At 47.2% G+C, this 26015-nt stretch overlaps 1 protein-coding gene across 4 annotated transcripts in view; it reads right to left on the reverse strand.

Annotated features, from left to right (window-relative positions):
- Window positions 1-25322, reverse strand: part of LOC121555194 (semaphorin-5B) — a 300942-nt gene extending 275620 nt beyond the window's left edge. For all 4 annotated transcript variants that reach the window (XM_041869034.2, XM_041869033.2, XM_041869032.2 and 1 more), the window contains exon 1: window positions 25209-25322. The gene's annotated coding sequence lies outside the window, so the exon portion shown is untranslated. The remainder of the gene's footprint in view (window positions 1-25208) is intronic.
- Between the last annotated feature and the right edge of the window lie 693 nt (window positions 25323-26015).

Consider the following 26015-nt stretch of genomic DNA (forward strand, 5'->3'; position numbering starts at 1 on the left):
AGGCTACATCTGAAGTGGTCTATGAGGGCCCTCTCATTCCACCCAGCATCAGCCGCTAGAGTCCGGAACTCCAGCGCAAACTCCTAAGCGCTCCTCATCCCCTGTCGGAGGTGGAATAGACGTTCCCCCGCCGCTTTCCCCTCCGGTGGATGGTCGAAGACCGCACAGAAGCGACGGGAGAACTCCGCATAGGTGACTGTGGCGGCGTCTATTCCCCTCCATTCGGCGTTGGCCCACTCCAACGCCTTGCCGGTGAGACAGGAGATGAGGGTGGAAACGCTCTCGTATCCCGAGGGCGCCGGGTGTATGGTGGCAATGTAGAGCTCCACTTGTAAGAGGAACCCCTGACACCCGGCAGCGGTGCCGTCGTACGCCCTCGGGAGCGAGAGCCGAATCCCACTGGGTTCGGGTCGATGGATGGGCTGGCTGTCCGGTGGTGAAGGTGCGATAGGTGGGGCTGTGGGAACCCCGCTGGTCTCCCATCGACGAAGGGTGTCCATGACGCCCTCCAAGGCGTGCCCGATCCGGTTGATACGGTGCTCTTGACCAAGGAGACGCTCCTCCATGGTGTCGACGGGTGCTCCTGCTGATTCCATGTTCTGGTGTGTAATTCTGTCACGTTGCTGTGGATTGGTGTGGTGTAGAATCAGGCGCAGGAAGCAGAGGATAAGTCCAACCAGACTTTACTAGAGCACAACACAAAATAAATCCACACAGCCCGGAGGCAAAAGGACGCACAAAGGCGTAAAATAGCGAGCGCACACACAGGTGCGTAATACTCTCCTAAATACAAGGAGGAAGCTATGAACATAGCGTACCGACACGGGTAGCGTAACAACACGACACGAACAATTACACACAACCCTAAACTAACAACAAGGAAACTAAATAGGGTGCTAAATAAGACATAACACAAAACAGGTGTGACTAACAGACAAAACCAATCAAACAAGAAACATAGAGTGGTGGCAGCTAGAACTCCGGAGACGACGACCGGCGAAACCTGCCCGAACAAGGAGGAGGAGCCGCCTCGGCCGAAACCGTGACAGCGCACCATAAAAAAGTGTCAAGGGAAGCCAGTTTAGATTTGGCTTCAAACCAATCATATCACATTAGAAGCCAAACGACATTGACAGAAAACTTGAATTGTTGCAACTTGTTGTGTCATTGTCCTCCAGTGGCTAGCTAGCCAGCTAAAATCATCCCTTTCCTAAATTAGCCATGGATGGAGATAGGGATTTGGACTTGTGGTTTTACTTAAATCTCCGTACTGGCCAATGATTATAACGGCGATTCTGAGCCAATCATAAATTCATACATGGTGCCCCTGGAGAGGAAGGAAGTTCAACATGTAGCTAGATGTAGTTGGCTGGCTAATGTTAACTAGTTGGCCTGGCGCGTCGTTGCCCATGAAAGGAAGTTAGGCTAGCGAGCAAGCATTTTAGCCAGGTAGCCTAGGACAACAAAAACGAAAAGTGTGTACTGTATGACAGTCATAGACCGTTCAGGCAACATGAAAGAGGAGGATGGCATTGGTATTTCTCTACAAGTAGGGTGTGTCAACATGTTTTTTCTACTTGCATGCATGCACACACACACACACACACACAGAAATCAGTAGTTTGGACAGCCACATCATACTGTCACAGTTCCCTCAGCCAGAACCCAGAAGCAGACCAGGACAAGGAGAGTTGAACGAAAGTGAGGGTTTATTCAGATAACAAAAAGGTGCAGAATAATCCAGGGACAGAGCGGACGGCGTGGGTGAGTAGTTGGGGGTGCAGTACTTGGTCCAGTGATGGCTCGGCAGCCGCCGACCATCAGGCAGAGGTGGGGTGAAGGTTCCGGACGTGTGACTGCAGGTGGAACAAAAACGGAGGTAAGGACACAAAAACTTGACAAAGTACAAAACAACCAAAACTCACGCTAGCACTCAAAACTGATACGCAGATACACCTACTGTTCATGGCTAACGATCCGGCAGGAACTGGATGTTGGGCCAGAGCCTAAGAAAGGTGCTGATTAGGCCCAGGTGTGCAGATTGCTAACAGGAATCAGGTGCGGAAACCAGAGCGCTCCCCGGAGCGTTCCCGAACCCTCGGGAAACTGGAGATTACGACCAGACCCCGACTCAGACAGCCGGGATCGTTACAGTACCCCCCCTCCGACGAACGCCACCGGGCGGACTCCCCGGAGCGCCAGGATGGAGGCGGTAAAAGTCCCTGATGAGATCCGCATCTAGGACCTGTCGCCGCGGAATCCAACTCCTCTCCTCCGGACCATACCCCTCCCAGTCCACGAGATACTGGAAACCCCGGCCCCGCCGTCTGGCATCCATAATGCGACGCACCGTGTAGGCAGGACCACCTCCGATCATCCGAGGAGGAGGAGGAGGAGGCGGAGGAGGCAACAGAGGACTGAGGAAGACAGGCTTGAGGCAGGAGACATGAAAGGTGGGATGGACTCTGAGCGTCCTCGGTAGTTTGAGTCGCACTGCCACTGGATTGATCACCTTCTCCACCACAAACGGACCAATAAACTTCGGTAACAACTTCCTAGACTCAGTCCGTAACGGAAGATCCCGTGTGGCCAACCAAACCCTATCTCCGATGGTATAGGTGGGAGCGGGGATCCGGCGACGATTCGCCTGGAGCTGATACCGGTCCGAACCTCTAAGGAGTGCCTTTCTGGCCCGATGCCAGGTCCGGTGGCAACGAGCGAATATGGGCCTGAACAGAAGGCACTGAGAGCTCCTTCTCCTGAGAAGGGAACAGGGGAGGTTGGTAGCCATACAGGCACTGGAAGGGAGACATCCCAGTGGCCGATGTAGGGAGAGTATTGTGGGCATACTCAACCCAAGGCAACTGAGAGGCCCAGGAGGTGGGGGTTGGAAGAGACCAGACAGCGTAGCGTGGATTCCATCTTCTGGTTGGCTCTCTCCGCCTGACCATTGGATTGGGGGTGAAAACCAGATGTGAGACTGACTGTAGCTCCAATGGCCAAACAGAAGGACTTCCAGACAGCAGAGGTAAACTGAGGGCCCCGGTCGGAAACGATATCACTGGGCAACCCGTGGACCCTGAAAACCTCCCTAACCAGGATCTCGGACGTCTCCGAGGCAGAGGGAAGCTTGGCAATAGGCACAAAGTGGGCGAACTTGCTGAATCTGTCCACGATAGTCAGAACGACCGTGTTCCCCTCAGAAGCGGGCAACCCCGTGACGAAGTCCAGGGCCAGATGCGACCATGGACGCCGGGGAATAGGAAGGGGATGAAGTAGTCCAGAGCTGGGCCGATTGGTACTCTTATTCTGCGCACACACTGGACAGGCAGCAACAAAACCCCGAGTATCCTCGGCCATGGCAGGCCACCAAAAACGTCTGCGAAGAAACGCCATAGTCCGAGCCACGCCCGGGGTGACAAGCCATCTTGCTGGCGTGGGACCATTTGAGGACAGCAGGACGAACCGACTCAGGCACAAACAACCGACCGGGTGGACCGTTACCGGGACCGGGCTGAGTCCGAAGGGCCGCCAGCACCTCCTCCTCAATCTTCCACATCACTGCTCCCACGACGCAGTTCCGGGGGAGAATAGTCTCGGTCTTGGACCCACTCTCCTCCGTCTTGGAGAACATCCGGGACAAGGCGTCCGCCTTGCCGTTCTTAGATCCAGGTCGGAACGTCAGGGCAAACTTGAATCGTCCGAAAAACAACGCCCACCTGGCCTGACGGGGAGTTGAGACGTTTAGCCGATTGCACGTAAGCAAGATTCTTGTGGTCAGTCCAGACAATAAACGGTTGCTCCGCCCCCTCCAACCAGTGGCGCCACTCCTCCAAGGCAAGTTTCACCGCGAGAAGCTCCCGGTTACCCACATCGTAATTCCTCTCCGCAGGCGAAAGGCGACGAGAGTAGTAGGCGCAGGGATGGAGTTTACTGTCCGTGGAGCATCGCTGCGACAGGATGGCGCCAACTCCCACATCAGAAGCGTCCACTTCAACGACGAACTGACGGACCGTGTCCGGTTGAGAGAGAATCGGTGCGTTGGTGAATCGCCTCTTCAAATCCAGAAACGCTCGATCCGCCTCCGGATTCCACTTGAAGGTCCTGATGCTGGAAGTCAAGGCAGTTAGTGGAGCGGCCACACGGCTGTAATCCCGGATGAATCTGCGGTAGAAATTCGCAAACCCCAAAAATCTCTGGAGTTGCAATCTCGTACCGGGCTGGGCCCATTCCAGAACCGCTCTAACCTTCTCCTGATCCATCCTAATCTCACCCCTGGAGATGATGTACCCGAGAAAGGATGTAGTGTGGGCGTGAAACTCGCACTTCTCGGCCTTCACGAACAGGCGATTCTCCAACAATCGCTGCAGAACCTGCCGGACATGCTGGACGTGGTCGGAAGGTTCCTTCGAGAAGATCAGAATGTCATCCAGGTAAACAAACACGAAGAGACCGATCATATCTCTCAGGACGTCGTTCACCATACTCTGGAATACCGCTGGAGCATTGGTCAGTCCAAACGGCATCACCTGATACTCGAAGTGACCCATCGGTGTATTGAAACCCGTCAACCACTCGTCCCCCTCTCTGATCCGGACCAGGTGATACGCATTGCGTAGGTCTAGCTTGGTGAACACCGTAGCACCCTGTAAGGAGTCGAAGGCAGAACTCATCAAGGGCAGGGGATACTTGTTTTTGACCGTGATGTCATTCAACCCCCGATAGTCAATACACGGTCGAAGAGAGCCATCCTTCTTTCCCACAAAGAAGAAACCTGCCCCCAGGGGTGATGACGAGGGACGAACGAGACCAGCAGCTAGGGACTCCTTGATGTAGGTCTCCAACGCCTCACGTTCAGGTCGGGAGATACTGTATAACCTTCCCTTGGGGTAGACAGCTCCAGGAACCAGATTGATGGCACAATCATATGGTCGGTGGGGAGGAAGTGACAGAGCCTTCTGCTTACTGAAAACTTCCCCCAAATCGTGATATGTCTCGGGAACCAGGGACAAATCTGGGGGTTTAGCCTCAATCACCTGACTGGGAACCGAATGGGGGCAGGCAGTCTTGAGACAGTTAGCATGACAATCAAGGCTCCAACTCGTTACCTTGCCCGTCACCCAATCGAACGTGGGATTGTGTTCCTTCAGCCAGGGGTATCCAAGAACCAGAGGAACATGGGAAGACGGCAGAATGAAAAATGAAATCATCTCAGAATGATTCCCCGACAACCGCATCTTAACCGGTTCAGTCCTCATCGTGATACGTGCCAGACTACTGCCGTTCAGAGTGGTCGCTTCAATGGCTTCCGGCAATTGCTCCTTGGAAAGCCCCAGCTGTTCCACCAACTCGGCATCGAGAAAGCTTCCATCGGCACCTGAATCGATAAAAGCGTTAAGCGCTAAGCTCTGATTCCTGTTCACAAGGGTAGCCGGGAAGCGGGGTCTGACAGAGGTACTGAGAGGTTGAAACTGGCTCGCTAAAAGTCCTCCCAACTTTAGCGAGCCGGGCAGTTTGACGACCGCCGGGCACAAGTGGAGATGTAATGTCCCGAGCGACCACAGTAGAGGCAGCAGTTGGTCTTACGTCTATGTTGACGCTCCTCCTTGGTTAACCCGTGCCGCCCCACTTGCATGGGTTCAGAATCGGGAGAGAGGTCCTCTCCACTAATCCTTAGTGGTGGAGAATGATCGACGGGTTCTGGTCCACCATCCGACCCGACTGGGAACTGAGAAGCTGATCGATTGGACGGACCCCATTGCTTCTCCCTCCTTCGCTCTCGGACTCGATTATCCACCCGAATAGACAAGGCTACCAAGCTGTCCAGGTCACTAGGCTCCGGATAGGAGATCAACTCATCCTTGAGCTGCTCCGACAGGCCCTGGTAAAAGGCCGCTTGCAAAGACTCCTCGTTCCACCCACTCTCCACAGCCAACGTCTTGAACTCGATCACGAAGTCGGCCACGCTGCGAGTTCCTTGGTGAAGAGAAAACAGACGCCTAGCTGCGTCCCTCCCTCGGACGGAATGGTCGAAGAGCTTCCTCATCTCGGCCGTGAACCCCTGGTATGAAGCCATGCAGGGATCCTGTCGTTCCCAAACGGCTGAAGCCCACTCCAGCGCTCGACCACGCAGCAACTCAATCAAAAAGGCTATCCTAGCCTTGTCAGTGGCATAAGAGTAGGGCTGTAGATCGAACACTAATCCACACTGCATAAGGAAGGAACGGCATCTTCCCAGATCCCCCTCATACTTCTCCGGCGTCGGAACCTTGGGCTCACGGAGGGACACCACTTCAGAAGCGGCAGGCGAGATGGGTGGAACCGGTAGTGGGTCCTCCACCGGACACTGGCGTTGGTTCTGGACCTCCATCAGGCCGGTAGAAAGGTTCCGAACTGACAACGCGATCTCCTGTAGTACCGTGCTATGATGGCCCAACATCTTCTCCTGCTGGGTAATGGCATGGCGAACGGAGTCCAGGTCCGCTGGGTTCATAATTGGCCGGATCGTTCTGTCACAGTTCCCTCAGCCAGAACCCAGAAGCAGACCAGGACAAGGAGAGTTGAACGAAAGTGAGGGTTTATTCAGATAACAAAAAGGTGCAGAATAATCCAGGGACAGAGCGGACGGCGTGGGTGAGTAGTTGGGGGTGCAGTACTTGGTCCAGTGATGGCTCGGCAGCCGCCGACCATCAGGCAGAGGTGGGGTGAAGGTTCCGGACGTGTGACTGCAGGTGGAACAAAAACGGAGGTAAGGACACAAAAACTTGACAAAGTACAAAACAACCAAAACTCACGCTAGCACTCAAAACTGATACGCAGATACACCTACTGTTCATGGCTAACGATCCGGCAGGAACTGGATGTTGGGCCAGAGCCTAAGAAAGGTGCTGATTAGGCCCAGGTGTGCAGATTGCTAACAGGAATCAGGTGCGGAAACCAGAGCGCTCCCCGGAGCGTTCCCGAACCCTCGGGAAACTGGAGATTACGACCAGACCCCGACTCAGACAGCCGGGATCGTTACACATACTGTATTTAGCTTACGTTGATTGGACTAAATTGTTTTTGGTATTTTGTTGTTGTCACTGAATTAGACTAAGCATACTGTAGCTGATTAGATTATGTTGAAATGTTTAAGTTGAAATGGTGCTGGAATAGAGGAGGCAGCACCTGTTTTCTATTATTTATTTATTTTTATTTTTTATTTTTTGGGGGGGGTAGATCAGCTTAATATTGCAGATATATTGTAACTTCCATCAATGTAATTGTCTGCATCACTTCCAATCCCCCATGTTTTTTTAATACGTAATATAGTACATTTGTCATAATTTGGTTAGAAAATGTATCTAGATCCTCTATGAGGCTGTGGAGTGATTCTAGTTGTGGATTTAAAAGAAAACATGAATCATCAGCGTACAATGACACCTTTGTTTTTAAGCCCTGGATTTCTAATCCCCTGATATTATTGTTGGATCTGATTTTAATAGCTAACATCTCGATGGCCACAATAAATAGATATGCCGATAGTGGACAACCTTGTTTCACTCCTCTTGACAGTTTAAAACTTTCGGAGAAATAGCCATTATTTACTATTTTACACCTAGGGTTACTATACATGATTTTGACCCATTTTATAAGAGATTCACCAAAATTGAAATGCTCCAGGCATTTATATATAAACCCCAGTCGTACTTTATCAAATGCCTTTTCGAAGTCTGCTATGAATAGCAGGCCTGGTTTCTCCGATTTTCCATAATGTTCTATTGTTTCCAATACTTGCCTTATATTACCTCCAATGTATCTTCCTTGTAAAAAACCTGTCTGATTAGAATAAATAATATCCGACAATACCTTTTTAATTCTATGCGCTATACATTTTGCTATAATTTTTGCATCACACCTGTTTTCTTTGCGACTTGCGGTAACTCTAAATCAATGGTTGTTTAGTAGTCCAAAAATGTCTGAAACATTAACTTGCTTGACCGTGCTGTAGGTCATGTAACTGTTTGTTACATGCAATATATTTTGTGGACTTCACCGGACAGATGTTGCTCTCTGGTTTTATGATGAAACAAAGGTGTGGTTGAATTGATTCTGCCACTGTATCTTCTTATTGTCTCTGCCTTTAGGCCTATATATCACAGCGTCCAGGCATATGAACTAACAGGTTATAGAGGAAATAACGCCTAACACTTATATTTAAATATTTTTTGGGGTGAAACAAATAACAAATAAGACCAAAAAAAAAAACTTGAGCGTGCATAACTATTCAATACTTTGTAGAGCCACCTTTTGCAGCAATTACAGCTGCAAGTCTCTTGGGGTATGTCTCTATAAGCTTGGCACAGAATGATGCTGCCATCATGCTTCACTGTGGGGATGGTGTTCTCGGGGTGATGAGAGGTGTTGGGTTTGCGCCAGACATAGCGTTTTCCTTGATGGCCAAAAAGCTTAATTTTAGTCTCATCTGACCAGAGTACCTTCTTCCATATGTTTGGAGAGTCTCCCACATGCCTTTTGGCGAACACCAAACGTGTTTGCTTATTTTTTTCTTTAAGCAATGGCTTTTTTCTGGCCACTCTTCCGTAAAGCCCAGCTCTGTGGAGTGTACGGCTTAAAGTGGTCCTATGGACAGATACTCCAATCTCTGCTGTGGAGCTTTGCAGCTCCTTCAGGGTTATCTTTGGTCTCTTTGTTGCCTCTCTGATTAATGCCCTCCTTGCCTGGTCCGTGAGTTTTGGTGGGCGGCCCTCTCTTGGCAGGTTTGTTGTGGTGCCATATTCTTTCCATTTTTTAATAATGGATTTAATGGTGCTCCGTGGGATGTTCAAAGTTTCGGATATTTTTTTATAACCCAACCCTGATCTGTACTTCTCCACAACTTTGTCCCTGACCTGTTTGGAGAGCTCCTTGGTCTTCATGGTGCCGCTTGCTTGGTGGTGCCCCTTGCTTAGTGGTGTTGCAGACTCTGGGGCCTTTCAGAACAGGTGTATATATACTGAGATCATGTGACAGATCAAGTGACACTTAGATTGCACACAGGTGGACTTTATTGAACTAATTATGTGACTTCTAAAGGTAATTGGTTGCACCAGATCTTTTTTAGGGGCTTCATAGCAAAGGGGGTGAATACATATGCACGCACCACTTTTCCATTATTAATTTTTTTGAATTATTTGAAACAAGTAATTTTTTTCATTTCACTTCACCAATTTGGACTATTTTGTGCATGTCCATTACATGAAATCCAAATAAAAATCAATTTAAATTACAGGTTGTAATGCAACAAAATAGGAAAAACGCCAAGGGGGATGAATACTTTTACAAGGCACTGTATGTAACATTTCTAATTAACACCAAACTGAGTATGTTTCTCCCATCACATTAGGCCCACACTGTGACTCTCAGCCACTTTTAAGACCCTCTATTTGAATGTGATGATGAGATTCAGCGCTATGCACATGAGAACATAAAGAGAGTTGGGAGGGAAGAAGAGAAGATGCCAGAGGGAAGAGGAGGGATGCTTAGGATGCCTGCCAAATGGCACCATAATCCCTACATAGTGCACTACTTTTGACAAGGGGCCATAGGGCTCTGGTCAAAAGTAGTGCACTATGTAGGGAATATGGTGCCATTTGGGACATAGACTTTGATTGCGTTAAAGAGCTTCTGACCAGGGGAGAGGATGTTACTGGGCTAAATTAGCCATCACATGTCACTGGCTCTGGCTGCTCTATCTAGCCACACACAGACACACACACAGGCTGCTCTCTAGCCAGGCGACCGTGAGGACTGCATGACAGTCAGCTCTAACACTAATGAGACTATTAAATGTCCCACTGGAAACAGCTAATCAAAGACAGTTAATGGCCAAGACAGTTTCGCACCGATGCTACAGAGGTCTATATCGGTCCGCTAATTCAGTACTAGTAAAGGCCCAGTGCATAACGTTTGTAAAAAAATATATATATATATTTGTATTTGAGTGTTTACCAGCATTAGTAACTTTAGTCTGATAATTATCTGTACAAAACATTTAATCTGATAATACTTGTTGAATATAAAAATACTTGCTTGATATATGTTGTCCAGTTTCTTGAAATACTTTGCAAATGCAACTTACAGTGCATTCGGAAAGTATTTAGACCCATTGACTTTTCCCACATTTTGTTACAGCCTTATTCTCAATCAATTGATTAAATTCTTTTTTCCCCTCATCAATCTACACACAATAGCCCATAATGACAAAGCAAAAACAGGTTTTTAGAAATGTTAGCAAAACATTTTTTATTAAAAACTGAAATATCACGTTTACATAAGTATTCAGACCCTTTGGTCAGTACTTTGTTGAAGCACCTTCGATCTGGTTCAAGTCCGGGCTCTGGCTGGGCCACTCAAGGACATTCAGAGACTTGTCCCAAAGCCACTCCTGCATTGTCTTGGCTGTGTGCTTAGGGTCGTTGTCCTGTTGGAAGATGAACCTTCGCCCCAGTCTGATGTCGTGAGCGCTCTGGAGTAGTTTTCATCAAGGATCTCTCTGTACTTTGCTTCATTCATCTTTCCCTCGATCCTGACTAGTCTCCCAGTCCCTGCCACTGAAAAACATCCCCACAGCATGATGCTGCCACCACCATGCTTCACCGTAGGGATGGTGCCAGGTTTCCTTCAGATTTGACGCTTGGCATTCAGGCCAAAGATTTCAATCTTGGTTTCAGGAGACCAGAGAATCTTGTTCCTCATGGTCTGAGAGTACTTTAGGTGCCTTTTGGGAAACTAAAAGCGGGCTGTCATGTGCCTTTTACTGAGGAGTGGCTTTCGTCTGGCCACTCTACCATAAAGGCCTGATTGGTGGAGTGCTGGAGAGATGGTTGTCCTTCTGGAAGGTTCTCCCATATCCACAGAGGAACTCTGGAGCTCTGTCAGAGTGACCATCGGGTTCTTGGTCACCTCCCTGACCAAGGCCCTTCTCCCCCGATTGCTCAGTTTGGCAAGGCGGCCAGCTCTAAGAAGAGTCTTGGTGGTTCCAAACTTCTTCCATTTAACAATGATGGGAAAACAGTTAATCTGTGTTCTTGGGGACCTTCAATGCTGCAGACATTTTTTGGTACCCTTCCCCAGATCTGTGCCTCGACATAATCCTGTCTCGGCGCTCTACAGACAATTCCTTCGACCTTATGGCTTGGTTTTTGCTCTGACATGCACTGTCAACTGTGGGACCTTATATAGACAGGTGTGTGCCTTTCCAAATAATGTCCAATCAATTGAATTTACCACAGGTGGACTCCAATCAAGTTGTAGTGTCACGGATTCTGCCGAGGCTGCTCCTCCTCCTTGCTCGGGCAGGCTTCGGCGTTCGTCGTCCCCGGAGTACTAGCTACTGCCGTTCGATGTTATCGGTGTTTGTTTAGTTTTGTCTGTATTGTTTACACCTGTTCGTCATTATGTTAATTGTTTCCCTTATAATTACCCCTGTCTCTCATCTGTACTTTGTGTGTGATTGTTTTCCCCTTCACGGTTGTCTATTTTGTGAACGGGTTATTTCCTCCCTGCGTGGAGTTATTTTCTGTGTCCTTTTGGATCTTTTTGGTGTTAAAAGTACGTATCCGAGAGTTCTGTGTCCTGCGCCTGACTTCGTTTACCGCATCTCACAGACAGTCGTGACAGAATCACACACCTTACCATGGAGTCAGCAGGAGCGACGGCACCGACTGGATCACTCGAGGAGCGCGTCCTACAACAGGCAGCGATGCTCCAAAATCTTGGTGCCGCTATGGATAACGTTATGAACACTTTGGGACGATGGGAGAGAGGAGGTTTGCCCACACCTCCTCCAACGATACCACCACCATCGGCTACTCCTATCGTCTCACATCCGGAGTCCAGTGGGATTCGGCTCTCGCTCCCGAGGGCTTATGATGGCACCGCAGCCGGGTGTCAGGGTTTCCCTGCTCCAGGTGGAACTTTACCTGGCAACCATTCACCCGGGCACCCTCGGGATACGAGAGCGTGTCCGCCCTCATCTCCTGTCTGTCCGGCAAGGCACTGGAGTGGGCCAACGCCGAGTGGGGAGGGATAGACGCCGCTACTGTGAACTATGCGGAGTTCACCCGCCGCTTCAGGGCAGTGTTCGATCATCCTCCGGAGGGGAAGGCGGCGGGTGAGCGTCTATTCCACCTCAGACAGGGGAGGAGGAGCGCGCAGGAATTCGCACTGGACTTCCGGACTCTGGCTGCCAATTCGGGATGGAATGAGAAGGCCCTCATCGACCACTACAGATGCAGCCTGAGGGAGGACATTCGTCGAGAGCTGGCCTGCAGGGACACCAACCTAAGCTATGATCAGCTGGTGGACATGTCGATTCGCTTGGATACCCTGTTGGCTACCCGCGGACGTCCAGCACTGGGGCCGTCCATTCCATCCCCCAGCACCTCCGAGCCAAGCCCTATGGAGCTCGGGGGTGCTGGTAGTAGGGAGGCCAGGAAGGAGGCTGTCCCCTGCACCAACTGTGGCCGCCGAGGACACACGGCGGTTTGGTGCTGGGGAGGGTCTCCTCGGATTCGAGGCAGCAGGCAGCGCACTGATGAGTCATTCCCGGTGAGTAAAGTCCCAACTCACCCAGAGCTCTCTGCTGTTCATATGTGTATCCAAGTGATGTTTCCAGAAGTTTCTTCTTACTCTCAGCATAAGGCGCTAGTCGATTCAGGCGCAGCTAGGAATTTTATCGATCGCCATTTCTCATATAAGTTAGGGATCCCTATATTACCAGTCGATGTGCCCTTCCCTATCCATGCCCTAGATAGCTGGCCTTTGGGGTCGGGATTGATTAGGGAGGTCACAGCGCCACTGAAGATGAAAACGCAGAAGGGTCATGAGGAGACTATACAGTTGTATTTAATTGACTCTCCTGCATTTCCAGTGGTGTTGGGACTTCCCTGGTTAATATCTCATGACCCCAACATTTCATGGCAACAGAGGGCTCTCAAGGGATGGTCTGATCAGTGTGTGGGGCGGTGTGTAGGTGTTTCCGTAGGGGCAACGACGGTGGAGAGTCCGAACCAAATGCCCACAATGCACATTCCTCCTGAGTATGCTGATTTGGCAAGCGCCTTCTGTAAGAAGAAGGCGACTCAATTACCACCTCATCGACAGGGGGATTGTGCGATAGACCTCCAGGTTGGCGCGGCGCTCCCTCGCAGCCATGTGTATCCTCTGTCTCAGGAGGAGACGGCTGCTATGGAGACATACGTCGCCGAATCCTTGAGACAGGGATACATACGGCCTTCCACTTCTCCTGCATCCTCAAGTTTCTTTTTTGTGAAGAAGAAGGATGGGGGTTTACGCCCGTGTATTGATTAACGTGGTCTCAATTAGATCACTATTAAATACAGCTATCCTCTCCCTCTGATTGCTAGCATGACGGAGTCATTACACGGGGCGCGCTTCTTCACAAAATTGGATCTCAGGAGCGCTTACAACCTGGTGCGCATTCGGGAGGGAGATGAGTGGAAAACAGCCTTCAGTACCACCTCGGGTCACTATGAGTACCTCGTCATGCCATACGGTCTAATGAATGCTCCTTCAGTCTTCCAATCATTTGTAGACGAGATTTTCCGGGATTTGCATGGACAGGGGGTAGTGGTGTATATTGATGACATTCTGATATACTCCGCTACACGTACCAAGCATGTGTCCCTGGTACGTCGGGTGCTGGGTAGACTGTTGGAGCATGATCTGTATGTGAAGGCAGAGAAATGTCTGTTTTTCCAGGAGTCCATCTCCTTCCTGGGACACCGGTTGTCTGCGTCAGGGGTGGAGATGGAGATTGACCGCGTTTCAGCCGTGCGTAATTGGCAGACTCCAACTACAGTAAAGGAGGTGCAGCTGTTTTGGGGTTTTCCAATTACTACCGGAGGTTTATCCAGGGTTTTGGACAGGTAGCGGCTCCCATTACCTCCCTGCTAAAGGGGGGCCCTGTGCGTTTGCAGTGGTCGGCTGAGGCGGACAGGGCGTTTAGTCATTTGAAGGACCTGTTCACCTCAGCTCCGGTGCTGGCACATCCGGATCCATCTTTGGCGTTCCAAGTCGAGGTGGATGCGTCCGAGGCGGGGATCGGTGCTATACTGTCTCAGCGCTCGGGCACGCCTCCAAAACTCCGCCCCTGTGCTTTCTATTCTAAGAAGCTCAGTCCGGCGGAGCGCAATTATGATGTGGGGGACAGGGAGCTGCTAGCTGTGGAGACATTGGCTTGAGGGGGCTAACCACCCTTTTCTCATTCTGACTGACCATCGTAACCTGGAGTACATCCGGGCAGCGAAGAGACTGAACCCTCGTCAGGCTAGGTGGGCCATGTTTCTGATCACGTATATCCCCGGGTCACAGAACGTTAAGGCAGACGCCCTGTCCTGACAATATGACACAGAGGAGAGGTCCATTGAGCCCACTCCCATACTACCGGAGTCTTGTCTCGTGGCACCGGTGGTGTGGGAGGTCGACACGGAAATCGAGCGGGCGTGCGTGCACGACCCTTCTCCCCCAGAGTGTCCAGAGGGACGGAGGTACGTGCCGCTCGAGGTCCGTGACCGACTGATTTATTGGGCTCACACGTCACCCTCCTCTGGTCATCCTGGTATTGGTCGGATGGTGCACTGTCTTAGCGGGAAGTACTGGTGGCCCACCTTAGCTAAGGACGTGAGAGTTTACGTTTCTTCCTGCTCGGTGTGCGCCCAGTGTAAGGCGCCTAGACACCTGCCCAGGGGGAAGTTACAACCTCTCCCCGTTCCACAACGGCCATGGTCTCACCTGTCGGTGGATTTTGTCATGGACCTTCCCCCCTCCCAGGGGAAAACCACGATCTTGGTCGTTGTGGATCGGTTTTCTAAGGCCTGCCGTCTCATCCCTATGCCAGGTCTTCCTACAGCCCTACAAACGGCCGAAGCCCTGTTTACTCACGTTTTCCGGCACTACTGGGTGCCTGAGGATATAGTGTCTGATCGGGGTCCCCAGTTCACCTCTAGAGTGTGGAGGACGTTTATGGAACGTTTGGGGGTCTCGATCAGCCTTACCTCGGGTTTTCACCCTGAGAGTAATGGGCAGGTGGAGAGAGTAAACCAAGATGTGGGTAGGTTTTTTCCTGCCGTAAGCTGGGCCGGCGGTTTGTGGGGCCATTTAAAGTCCTGAGGAGATTGAACGAGGTATGTTATAGGTTACAGCTGCCTGTTAATTATCGCATTAACCCCTCGTTCCATGTGTCTCTCCTCAGGCCGGTGGTAGCTGGTCCACTCCAGGAGAATGAGGTACGAGAGGCCCCTCCGCCCCCACTAGACATCGAAGGGGCTCCGGCGTACTCAGTCCGTTCCATCGTGGATTCGAGGCGTCGGATGGGGGGTCTGCAGTATCTCGTGAAGTGGGAGGGGTACGGTCCGGAGGAACGGTGCTGAGTCCCTAGGAGGGACATCCTAGATCCCTCCCTGTTGACAGAGTTCCACCGGAGTCACCCAACTCGCCCTGCTCCGCGTCCTCCTGGCCGTCCCCGAGGCCGGGGTCGGCGCACGGCTGGAGCCGCGCGTCAAGGGGGGGGGTACTCCTACTCCTTGCTCGGGCAGGCTTCGGCGTTCGTCGTCCCCGGAGTACTAGCTACTGCCGTTCGATGTTATCGGTGTTTGTTTAGTTTTGTCTGTATTGTTTAAACCTGTTCGTCATTATGTTAATTGTTTCCCTTATAATTACCCCTGTCTCTCATCTGTACTTTGTGTGTGATTGTTTTCCCCTTCACGGTTGTCTATTTTGTGAGCGAGTTATTTTCTGTGTCCTTTTGGATCCTTTTCGTATTAAAAGTACATATCCGAGAGTTCTGTGTCCTGCGCCTGACTTCGTTTACCGCATCTCACAGACAGTCGTGACATGTAGAAACATCTCAAGAATGATCCATGGAAACAGGATGCACCTGAGCTCAATTTCAAGTCTCAAAGCAAAGGGTCTGAATACTTATGTAAATAAGGTATTTCTGTTTTTTATTTGTAATACATTTGCTAAAATGTCTAAAAACCTGTTTTCGCTTTGTCATTATGGGTTATTGTTTGTAGATTGCTGAGGAAAATGTTTTATTTAATCAATTTTAGAATAAGGCTGTAACGTAACAAAATGTAGAAAAAGTCAAGGGGTCTGAATACTTTCCGAATGCACTGTATCTCTATGTGTGAACTGAAATGGTCTATTCATTCCTTTTACATTTTAGTAGACACTCTTATCCAGAGCAACTTACAGTAGTGAGTGCATCTATTTTCATACTTTTTCGTACTGGTCCCCTATGGGAATCGAACCCACAACCCTAGCGTTGCAAGCACCATGCTCCACTGAGCCACATCATCACATCACATCACATCATCACAAACCACTTGATGTCTCAATGTACTCAATTACTGTATTGTGCATTTTTTCTTCTTCATGGTGATGGAAAGTCTACAGGTAGAAACCTAGATTACCAGCCTATGTACAATACAGTAATGTACATTTACATTAAGTGGTTTGTAAGGATGGGAAATTAATACTGCACAAAAATTGATTGTTTTTCATGTTATTTGTTCAAGAAAAATATTTTATTTGATGTGGATGTGTTGGGTCTTTGCCCATAACTTTGCACCTTTTGATGTAAATGTTTGAGGACAGGGTTTTGTTCTTTCTGGATTCCATTAGAATTATGATCGCAGAGAAAGGGAAAGGGCAACGGAACTCTTACAATTCCAACTATTGAATCCTGCAAGACACTGTTCTTAATTATACAACAAACTTTTTTGCCAAAGCTAAGATGCAAAAAATAAAAATTACCCACGCTACAGACTTCTATATCGGTCCACTAATACAGGACTAGTAAAGGCCCAATGCACTAAAAATATCGGGCCACTAGATGTCTTGTGATAGATTACATAAAATCGTTGAAAGACACCAGAATTCTGGTAGTTTACTGGTAAACTTTGAAAGACCCCAGTAATATACCCTCCCAACCAAACCTACAGCCATTCATTGTTGGAGCAAAGCCTTAGGCAAAGATAGAGACTTCTTTACCTACTGTAAGTCTAAAAGAAAAGGAAAAGGTTTTGTATTGAGTGAGAGTGCATTTCCACTTTCACGAAGGACCTGTTCCTACGAGACATTGACCCTGGGCAAAAGGCCTCAAGACCGAAGCCTCAAAGGGGCTATGGAGAGGAGAGAGACAGCCTCAGAGGCCTACACACACACAGCCCGTCTCACACAGAGACAGTCAGAGAGAGCTCCTTCTTGAACACTGGGGTATTAAATCACTGGAGCAGGGACAATGTTTTACCACCATCACCACAAAGCCTCTAACAACCATCTCCTACCACAATCCTCCGGGTCACCCTTCCTAAAGCTTCGGTGGGGGGGGGTTCACCATTTCAATATGTATCCACGGCATCAATGGGAAAAGTGTTCCTCCCCCAGAATGGCCAAATCAACTGTGGGAGTGTTTTCTGCCTCTCTCCTCTTTCTTTCCTCTCCTCATTGAGGCCTTGTTGGGCTGGACAGAGCTGTGAGCGATGGTACAGAAAAGCCTTCACGTCCACTTCACATACAACTACAGCTGGCCCTCCTTCAACAGCAAGGGGGGGTCGATGGTCAGAAATGTAAAAACAAAAGGTGAGAGAATTCATAGAGTTGTCCAACAACAAAAGCATATCATCAATCCATAATGTATATGATCAGTTGGTGTTTGGATGGCATACATACACTATAGTGCACCTTCAAGACCATAAACAAACCTAAACAAACAGACGTGTGTGTGTGTGTGTGTGTGTGTGTGTGTGTGTGTGTGTGTGTGTGTGTGTGTGTGTGTGTGTGTGTGTGTGTGTGTGTGTGCAAGCAACAATAATTATAACAGTGTAAGTTCAGGTCAGCAAAAATCACTTTATGAATTGTTGACCAGACTGTCATTCAACTGAATTTCAGCACTTATAAATATAATGTTTTACTTCCAGACTTTAAATAGCCACTTTCTTCTCTTCCTTCTCCATTCTTTCTGCATCCGACAGGAAGGAGGGGAGGAGGAGGAAAACAACAAGAACAACAACAATAAGACAAACTGAGTCTCAAGCATTAATTAGGGGTTGCAGACAGTAGCGGCCATATGGGATTTCACAGGCTAGTGGTGCTGGCTGGTGCAGTGAACCACAGAGACCAGGTTACACACAGAGGATGTGTCTCAAATGGAACACTATCCCCTATATAGTGCACTATATTTGCCCTGGTTAAAATTACTGCACTATATAGGGAATAGGGTGACATTTGGGACACACACACATAGACAAACACTCTGAAGGCTGTGCCAAGTACACAGCATTTAAACACAATGACCACCATATGTCCTGAAAGATTGAATGGGTCCAGTCAGAGTCCAGACGATTTCATTGAATAATTCATTCACATCCTATCTACTTACACACTGTGTGCGAGCAACCTCCACACCCAGAGAGAAACTCCATGTAGGTTATTCCTTTTCTCTCTAGTATAGATTGTCTGGTGGTAAAGCTTTACCAATTACTTTTCATCCGCTCAACACTCTACCCTCACTTCCTTAGACCTAAGAAAAGTAATTGACTGAAATGTTCCCAGTATTTTGCTGGCAACAGGACAAAAACACAATAGTCTGAGCTATCCCAGAACCGGAGCCCAGGAGCCTTTATTTTTACCTGCTTAATGGCAAGTGAAATAATGAATCAAACAGGCAACAGGTCCCAGCTATCACTCTGCTAAATAGGACCTTTCCATTATGTTTGCTTTCCCCATCACATGAAAGATCTAGGGCTCTGCTCAGCTCGGCTGTCCACAACGGCACCAGTATTATTCCTGTCAACTGGCAGCAGGGGAAATAGATGGTGTTTTCAGACAGAGAGGCAGAGAAAAAGAGAGCGAGAGAGAGAGAGAGAGAGAGAGAGAGAGAGAGAGAGAGAGAGAGAGAGCGAAAGAGGTGGCTTTAAGGCAGAGAGAGCCAAGAGCACAAGGAGTCGGGGACAATCTAACATGTCCTTCTCACTAGAAACTAGGCCCTGACAATCCCCATCAGGGAGGGAACCTATTATCATGGTGAAGGAGGGGACTTGACAAGTCATTGTGCCTCCATCTATTATTCCAATGTATTTCCTTGACTGTTTGCCATTTGTGTTGACGCACACACACACACACACACACACACACACACACACACACACACACACTTTTGGATCCAACACTAATACCACCAAACACACCAGAGAGATTCTTTCTCTGAAAAGGCATGTGGTTAGCTACGTAGTTTGGTTTTTCTGGTGAACACTAACCCAGTTACCATATGAACTGAGCCCTTAAAGGATAACTGAGCCTAACTGAGCCCTTAAAGGATAACTGAGCCTAACTGAGCCCTTAAAGGATAACTGAGCCTAACTGAGCCCTTAAAGGATAACTGAGCCTAACTGAGCCCTTAAAGGATAGATCACTCTCCTTTCCCTTTCCCTCCAACGGCCCACAGCCCTGAACAAAGATCAACATGGAAAACCAAACTCCACAGTCCTGAACAAAGATCAACATGGAAAACCAAACTCCACAGCCCTGAACAAAGATCAACATGGAAAACCAAACTCCACAGCCCTGAACAAAGACCAACATGGAAAACCAAACGCCACAGCCCTGAACAAAGATCAACATGGAAAACCAAACTCCACAGCCCTGAACAAAGATCAACATGGAAAACCAAACGCCACAGCCCTGAACAAAGATCAACATGGAAAACCAAACTCCACAGCCCTGAACAAAGATCAACATGGAAAACCAAACGCCACAGCCCTGAACAAAGATCAACATGGAAAACCAAACTCCACAGCCCTGAACAAAGATCAACATGGAAAACCAAACTCCACAGCCCTGAACAAAGATCAACATGGAAAACCAAACTCCACAGCCCTGAACAAAGATCAACATGGAAAACCAAACGCCACAGCCCTGAACAAAGATCAACATGGAAAACCAAACGCCACAGCCCTGAACAAAGATCAACATGGAAAACCAAACGCCACAGCCCTGAACAAAGATCAACATGGAAAACCAAACGCCACAGCCCTGAACAAAGATCAACATGGAAAACCAAACTCCACAGCCCTGAACAAAGATCAACATGGAAAACCAAACGCCACAGACCGGAAAGGGAAGGAGGCACGTCACATTCAGACAGCCTTACAGCAGTTCTGAGGGCATCTTTAAGTCAAAGTATGGCATTGGCAGGTTGCTTTGAAAGCAGTGGTGTCCTTCACTCAGAATTCCACCGATGTACAAGCGTGGAATATATAAACAACTTCTCTGTGCCAAGTGACAGGTCAATAGTTGAGGTGTTATCTAGCTCTGTTTATTATTGAGGCTTTGCTGACAGAACAACTCGGGGGCAATATAACTATGAATCTGTCTGTATTGTGGCAGGAGGCCTCTGGAATACCAATGGTTGGCTATTCAGTAATGCTTTGAGAAAAATAACACTGGTATAATATTATTATGCAGAGACCCTATGAAAAACAAAGTAGTTCAATCAATGTCATTTATTTCTGGGCCCAAAAATGTATTTTTTGTATTACACTCTCACATCAACATTAGCTGACAGCTGCAGATAAATAAAAGTGGTTGCATGCACATTAACTGGTGCTAAATGTGAGAAGAGTAACAGAGGAAGTCTCTGAACACTTTTAAAGCACCCCTGCATGCACCTTATCTCTCTTCCAGTACAGAACACCAGACCAGAAACTGCACTGTATATTTAGTCTCTGTTATCTCCTCTGGCTCTGACATATGCACTCTGTCCTCCACCATCCAGAGGTCAGGAGTATATTTAGCATGGGCTGTGTCTGATATATGGCTCTGGTCAAAAGTAATGAACTAAATAGGGAATAGGGTGCCATTTGGGACGCATCCGTGGTCTCTTTTTCTCCATCCTGGTAGGCCTAATATCTACAGCCGGTCGGTCGGTCAGATCAAGTTCCTCGGTCTGTCTGCAGTAAACTTTTATCTCAGTTGTCCCCTCTCAATTGATGTGCCAACCACCAACGTCAGAAATAATCCAAATAGCAAGGCCTTAATAAATATGCATTGTTAAAACTTTGATGAGGGCCATCTACTCATTATTCCACCCATCAGACTTATTGTTGAACATAAATAATTTATGCTGATATCAGATGCCTTTTGACTTCGCCCTTCCCCCTATATAATAATAGATATGTGGACGCCATGGTTACACAGACCACCACTCAAGGCTTTGTTGTGTATTTGTCTCAAAGAGAATCTTTGTTCAGTTCTCCCACCAACCAAGAACTGTCAAGGGCACTCATAAGTTCATCAAAGATGAAAACCTGTTTTATATTTGAAAGGACAGACTCAGGAACCTAAGACAGCGCTTGAATTAATGTCAGACCATGGAGGGGTTTGTATGAATATTAATAGAGTAGGCAGCACATTTGTTGAGGACATGTGGCATAAATACTTCAATGAACCTCTGAACAAGCTTCCATCCCAAATGGTACTGTCACGAATTCAGCTGAGGCTGCCCTTGCTCGGGCAGGTTTCGGCGTTCGTCTACTTGTCAATCACACACACCTGGTACTCATTCCCTCATTAGTCTGTGTATAAGTGTTCCCTCTGCCCCCTTGTCCTTTTGTGAGTGATTGTTCATTGTGAGAGTGAGTAGCTCGGTTGAGGTACTCTTTCCTTGTATGTAGCCAAGGTGGATTTTTCCCTTGTGCTAGTTTCGTTTTGACGATTGCTGCGCTTTATTCATGTACACTGAATAAACTCTGGATTTCGGTGTTTTACCACCTGCGCCTGACTCCGTCATTCATACCTCATCACAGGTACCCTATTCCCTTCATAGTGCACTACTTTTGACCAGCTTTGGTGCACTATAAGGGCAATAGGGTGCCATTTGGGGCGTACCCAAATTTGAATATTTGTTTTCTCAGGGCAAACTGGAGACTGGAAACATCACCCTGGTCTCATTACAGGCGTGCCAGATGGAACACAGTGAACACCTCCAGGTTTGAATAACAAGGATTAGATAGAATCATATCAGAAAAAAGCAATGTGAGCAATCTTAGAGTAGGCAGTGTTATGTCACGTGCAACACTGTGTGACTGAGAGAAGCTGTCAGCAGAGCAGTATGCTTCCCATTAGTTCACTGATGCAGTGATTGTTTCCCAATGCTATTGTGAATGGCTGGAAAATCCCTTTGTATTGTTACTGACACACTATCTATACAAAAGCTGACGAGAGGATTGTGTAAGATAGAAACAAATTCTCAACATTAATGTGCTTGAGGAAGACTATTTTCAATATTCATGTGCTTGAGGTTGACTATTTTCAATATTCATGTGCTTGAGGTTGACTATTTTCAATATTCATGTGCTTGAGGTTGACTATTTTCAATATTCATGTGCTTGAGGTTGACTATTTTCAATATTCATGTGCTTGAGGTTGACTATTTTCAACATTCATGTGCTTGAGGTTGACTATTTTCAATATTCATGTGCTTGAGGTTGACTATTTTCAATATTAATGTGCTTGAGATTGACTATAATGAAAAAATGACAGGGAACGTGAGTATCCAAGAGTAGAGTATAAACCTGAAGGTAGTAAGTAAATAATAAGACTGTAATAAGCAGCTATTTTGAAAACACGATACAACCAGTGTTGCCAACTTAGCGACTTTGTCGCTATATTTAGCGAGTTTTCAGACCCCTCTAGCGACACATTTTCAAAAAAACGACTAGCGACAAATCTAGCGACTTTTTCTGGTGTTATTGGAGACTTTTGTAGACTCTGACATGAAAGCACGTATAGTTCTTACTCTTCTCAACGAGCAGCGGGTGCTGCCTCCCAGCTGCAGTCAGAGCAGGAGATGTTCACCCCTCTGCGTCCAGACTGCAAATGAATCGCGCATGCGCAGCGGATCCCGCCCTGGCTTACGTTCAGGGCGGGATGTAAATGTAGGGTGTTTTTTACTCACTTTTTGTCTCTCCCACGACGTTATTCCTCTCTCCTACAGCGTCCATCACAATTACATGCACATGGCCAATTACACAAATTAGGTGATGATGTCATTTAGCGACTTCTAGAGACTTTTAGGACAGCCAATAGCTACTTTCCTTACTGAGGAGTTGGCAGCACTGGATACAACCAAGCGCATTCCAAGTACGGTGCCAGTGGACTACAGACACGGATGTGCGTAAACACTATGCGTAAAATGGTTTTTATGCAAATTGTGGAAAAACAAACCCAATTTGTGCACATCTCCAAATAGTCCTCATGAGCTTGGAGGCATAGTGGTATGCATTTAATTAACTAATTGGTTGATATAGGCCTATTGAAAATGTATATCTAATTACACTCAATGTCTTTTTATGTCAGACTTCTGAGTACCCGACTACTGATAAAATAACTGCTCACGGGCTGAAATATATTTGCCATGCAGATATCTTTAACAACATACAACAGTGCAGCAGCAATTCATTTAGAGAAACAGATGTGTTGGAAGAGGTTGCATAGACAAACCCGCCGGGAGTAAACGATAAACCTCGGATTTCGGTGCTGTCAGATAGCCTCACTGTTCTCACTCAATACCCCAACAAAACATTTTTTCCGACAGTATTTCAGGCCCAAGAAATAAGTGGACATTTTATCTTCGGAAAAAATATTCGAAAATATGAAAGTATAAGAAAATATGACAATCTAATGCAGTTGGTAAAGTCTTTCAGTCACATTCTAAACATCGTTCATTCACCTCCACCTCTCTCTCTTTCTCTCTCACCTGCCTGTGCGTTCTACAGCTGTGCAGCGTCGCTGAACACTGCCCTCTATCGCTCTCTTAAAATGTAACATTCTAAACAGGATTTAATAACAATTTTGATATGAGCCTTGAACTTGATAAAGGAATCTGTTGGTGTTTCTGCCTAGTCTTGATTCTTTACATTTTCTCTGTTGAGCTGTGTTGTAATACCTGAAGTAATTCTATGTTATTCTATGCAGTGTGGCCGCAGGGTGAACATGGCTTACAGAATAGAAGTGTCTGAGATGCGTAAAGGGGGAGAGAGACTTCACCTACCACCAAAATCAATGCTATTCATAACTCGGCCTTTGTATTCGTTTATTGTTCTTCATTTCGACATCCTAATAATGAATCAACTACACACCATGTAGCAATAAGGGAATAAGGGAACGCTATTCGCGGTCGTTGGGGATATAATGTTTTCTGTTCGAAAAGACTACTATTCTCTCTGTAAGCTGTACAACTGATATTCAACCAGGTGTCAGCGGGACGACAGTATAAATACATATTGAATATGATCATCCACATTCAACCTGGCACCTACAATAACCGTTGCGCAAGACTCAAGAAAATGGGACAACCCGTGCAAGGTCTATTCTCCAAGCTGCATGAGTCATTTCAATGTTACTTTATGACACCACTATTCTCATTTGTTTAAGAAACAGACATGTCTAATCACAGGACAAAAGAGAATATAAAGAAAAAGCCAAAGAAAAAGCAGTTCTGGACAGTAGCCTACTATGTGGGACCTCTGCATCTGTCTAACCTGATTACGGACAGCACAACACAAGTAAGTTTGTAACAGTGGAAATGTGGCGGTAGGTTCCTGCAGCCCAGAAATGCCTCTGATCCTCCGCTGGAACGTGATTAGAAAGTAAAACTGAAGCGGTATAAAAGAACCGCTAACTGCTCTGAATAAACATGCGATATTACGGAACAAACTACCGCCAACAGAGCCCTCTATTCAAGGTATGGTAAAATGGACAAAATAGGAGGCACCCAGAAATACTGTTATATCTAAGTAATAACATTTGTGAACTGAAACTTCAAATGAATCTCATGATACATGGTTTAGATGTCAAATGTGAAAACGGTGCTCAATATAGGCTATTCTGTCCATTATTAATTGACCAAATGTGTGTTTTATGCCTTATCTATAACTATTACCATTATGGAATAGGATACTCACTCCAGAATCAAATGCTAAAGATTAGAAAGGGATTTTTATATTTCCTTTTAAAAGTTCAATTTAAATATAATTACTATTGAAAATTGTAGTAGCTCACTAGAGCCATCTGCAAATATTTCAATACAACCAACGGATGCAATTGAACCGTCCAATAGATCAATTAAATTGTTTTCTTACCTTTGATGTTTTTTCCAACTTGTTCGAAATGTCACGCAAAGCACGAGAGCTCTACTTGATTCGTCAGGCTACCTCAATAGAAGTGTATCTCCTATCTTCGATGTGTCTCGCTCACAGAACGACCTGCGCTGGTTACTGCGCTCTCTCTGCGAGTTGAACGCTACTACGAGGACCATCGCAACTCCAACTGAGAGGGGTGTACAAGAGAGATTCTTTTTTTTAACAAGCGCGTATACGTCCTTGGAGTATTGAGTAAGGGCTTGTGAAGTATTGCCCCACTGTTCTATAGCCTTATAATACACTTCACTGACATTACTTATTTTATTATTATCTGGTGATGTGATGTAGCAGTTCATTTCAGCTTTGAAGTTTGAATAGTTCAGTGTGGTGTGACTGTAGTGGCCATTTCCGCCACTGGCACAGGTTAAGAGCAGTTCACGACACCTCCGCATCAAACAGGCTTTCCAGATGTGGATCTGTGGTTGGGTGATGTTCCCATGTATTTGCAGATAAATAACATAGGCCGAGAGCAACATTGCATTTAAATAGACACTGTACTACAATGTGATGAGAGGTGCATGCTGCAACTAGCTCTCCCAGTCTCACGTCAGAATTAGACGTTCATCCATGTTTCTTAAAAGTCAAATTTAGAAGTGTTTAAGGTTAAATGTAGGCATTAACGCACAATGTTTAAGGTTAGGGTTAAGTTTAGGCATTAACTCCGAAATCTAGAGGTTAGACACTAACTCCAGAATGGTTAAGGTAAGGGTTAACATCAACCTGCCTGCAATCAATGCCTGTAATGCC

The sequence above is a fragment of the Coregonus clupeaformis genome, chromosome 40 (assembly GCF_020615455.1).
Source record: "Coregonus clupeaformis isolate EN_2021a chromosome 40, ASM2061545v1, whole genome shotgun sequence".
NCBI classification, from domain to species: Eukaryota; Metazoa; Chordata; class Actinopteri; order Salmoniformes; family Salmonidae; genus Coregonus; species Coregonus clupeaformis.